Source organism: Erythrolamprus reginae, chromosome 1, assembly GCF_031021105.1.
Source record: "Erythrolamprus reginae isolate rEryReg1 chromosome 1, rEryReg1.hap1, whole genome shotgun sequence".
Taxonomy (NCBI): domain Eukaryota; kingdom Metazoa; phylum Chordata; class Lepidosauria; order Squamata; family Dipsadidae; genus Erythrolamprus; species Erythrolamprus reginae.
In genome coordinates this window covers 28,329,161-28,332,395 of record NC_091950.1, presented here as the reverse complement: position 1 = coordinate 28,332,395, position 3,235 = coordinate 28,329,161, and the positions used below count along the sequence as shown (strand labels likewise).

Below are 3,235 nucleotides of genomic sequence, written 5' to 3'. Positions count from 1 at the left end.
GAATCTCCAAGATAAAACTCCACAAGCCAGGAAGGGTGGGGCCGCCTTTTATCCTTTCCCAAGCACCACACCCAAACCCAGCTGCGACCCCTAATGCTGGAAATATCTGGCCAATTGCGTTCTTCTCTCGTTAGCTCTCCTCTGTCGCATATCTATGAAGTCACTAGCATCTTCCCCCAGGGAATCCAGGCTGCTTGCTGGGGAGAGCTCCCCCTGGTGGAACTCTGGCTGTCCTTCATCTTCAGCCTGGGATTCAGCTTCTTCATCAGTCTGCCCCTCCTGGTCCTCAGCCTCTGAGCCGGACACCGACAGCAAATCAGCCATTCCCGGAGGGGTCCCAGGCTGAACCACAACATGTCCTAATGGGGTTTTAAAGGTTTTTTTACTAGTGTCATGTATATGAATATTATTATATCTTTACATACCCCCAATATATACGTGACAAAACAAAGAAATAAAAATAAAAATAAATAAATAAAAATTATCAGGATTATGATGATAATGATGATGATGATGATGATGATGATAATGATAATGATAATGATAATGATAATGATAATGATAATGATAATGATAATGATAATGATTATTATTATTATTATTGTTGTTGTTGTTGTTGTTATTATTATTATTATTATTAATTAGATTTGCATGCCCCCCCCCCTCTGGAGACTCGGAGATTCCTTCATCACAAACTCTACAATATTTAAAATCTGTTGAAGGTTGCAAGTTATTATAATTCATAACTTTAGTGGATGTGTATATGAATATTATTACTATCTTTACATACCCCCAAAATATACGTGATGAAACAAATAAATAAAAATAAATAAATAAAATTAATTTAAAATTACCAGGATTCCTTCATCACCACAAACTCTACAATATTTAAAATCTGTTGAAGATTGCAAGTTATTATGATTCATAACTTTAGGGGATGAATTTCACTCGTATGCTAAGTGGATATCTTGTCAGATCTGAAGTAGGATTTGGAGGTTTTAGCCCTCTCGTTAACCTCTAGCTCTTGCTATTATCTGAGAGTGCTGCTGCTTATGATCTATATGGCTGTCATGGAAATTGATCAGCATCACCCCCTCCTGCATAAAACAGTACAATTCACTGTAGCGAACAAACCTAAATTGGATCAGGTCTAACGGACTAGAGCTATCTAATCCAGCAGAGTGGCGCAGAGGAAGCGTGCTGGGCCCATAACCCAGAGGTCGATGGATCGAAACCATCCTCTGCTAGATTTTTTAAAGGGGCATACACAAGTGCACCAGCGTGCCTACCATCCCTTGTCCTTATGTTTTTCTCTTACTAGTATCATATATATAAACATTGTTATATCTGTTTTTGTAGATTTTCACGGGTACAAGTATGAAGGTCTTGGCATATTCGGGTTTCTTCCCGTGTAAGTTTCAGAGATTCCTGGCGACATTTCGATGAGGTCCCACTCGTCATCTTCAGGCTGGTGTTTTTGGCTTTGTGCTTTTGTTCACCTGAACACAAAACCAAAAGTACCAGCCTGAAGATGAAGAAGGGGACCTCATCGAAACGTCGCCAGGAATCTCTGAAACTTACACGGGAAGAAACCCGAATATGCCAAGACCTACATTAATATATCTTTGTATACAAAGAATACATACTGGACAAAATAAATAAATAAAATATGTCTTTTCTAACCATTGATTAGCTGTTTTTAACGTAGTGGGATCTTAGCTTATAGTTTTAATTAATTAGATTTGTATACACATTATTTTTGTATTGTACCCTGTGAGCCACCTCTAGTCTTCGGAGAAGGGCGGCATACAAGTCTAAATAATAATAATAATAATAATAATAATAATAATAATAATAATAATAATAATCATCATCATCACATACTCAGCTGCTGCAAAAAGATCGCACAGACTGACTACAAGCATAGACATGATGCTGTGGCACAGATGATCCACTGGAATTTGTGCCGGAACTACCATTGACCAGTGGCAAAGAACGGGTGGGATCATAAGCCCGAAAAAGTGGTCGAAAATGAGCAAGCAAAACTACTGTGGGACTTCCGACTTCAGACTGACTGAATTCTGAAGCACAACACACCAGACATTGTGATCATGGAGAAAAAGAAAGTATGGATCATCGACATCGCAATCCCAGGAGACAGCAGAATTGAGGAGAAGCAGCTAGAGAAATTAGTGAAATACGAAGATCTAAAAATCGAGCTGCAACAACTCTGGCATAAGCCAGTGAAAGTGGTCCCAGTGGCACTTGGCATGCTGGGCACAGTACCAAAGGATCTCAGTGGACATTTGAAAACCTTTGGAATTGACAAAATCTCCATCTGTCAATTGCAAAAGGCCGCTTTACTGGGATCAGCAAACATAATTCGCCGCTACATCATGCAATCCTAGGTGCTTGGGAAGCGCCCGACTGGTGATGAAATACGAAATCCAGCATAGTGATCTCGTTTGCTGTGTTGTACTGACATAATAATAATAATAATAATAATAATAATAATAATAATAATAATAATAAGCCAAGTAGATCTGAACTTGTTGACAAGAAGCAAACTTTGGGGCTAAGGCAGATAAGGGGGAGGAAATATCAGCTAAGCCTTTTCTGAACCTACCTTGACTTCTTCAGATCTCTCTCTGTTTTCTCTCGCGCTTTCCTCTCTCTCTCTCTCTCAACTCTCTCTCCCACCCTTCCCACCTACCTTTTTATCCATTTGCCCAATCATCTACCTCTCTCACATACTGCTAGAAATGTCTTTAACAGACTTTAACAGAATAACAGAGTTGGAAAGGACTTGAAGGTCATCTAATCCAGTGTTTTTCAACCAGTGTGCCGTGGCACACTAGTGTGCCGCAAGACATGGTCAGGTGTGCCGCGAAGCTCAGCAAGAGAGAGAAAAAGAAAGAAAGCAAGAGAGAAAGAGAAAGAGAGAGAAAGCAAGCAAGAGAGAAAGAGAGAGAAAGAAAGCAAGAGAGAAAGAGAGAGAGAGAGAAAGAAAGCAAGAGAGAAAGAGAAAGAAAGCAAGAGAGAGAGAGAAAGAGAGGCAGGGAAGGAGGGAGAGATAGAAAGAGAGCAAAAAAGAGGAAGGAAGGAAGAGAGAAAGAAAGAGGGATGGAGAGAGAGAGGAAGGAAGGAAGAGATACAAAGAGGGAGAGAAATAGGGTAAAAGGGAGGAAGAGAGAGAGAGAGAGAATTTTTTTGTCCAAACTTTTTTACACCCCCC

At 39.9% G+C, this 3,235-nt stretch overlaps 1 non-coding gene across 1 annotated transcript; it reads left to right on the top strand.

Annotated features, from left to right (window-relative positions):
- Positions 1-1,175: 1,175 nt before the first annotated feature.
- On the top strand, positions 1,176-1,247 carry TRNAM-CAU (transfer RNA methionine (anticodon CAU)). Its single transcript has one exon. It is a non-coding gene; the product is annotated as a tRNA-Met (tRNA).
- Positions 1,248-3,235: the final 1,988 nt, after the last annotated feature.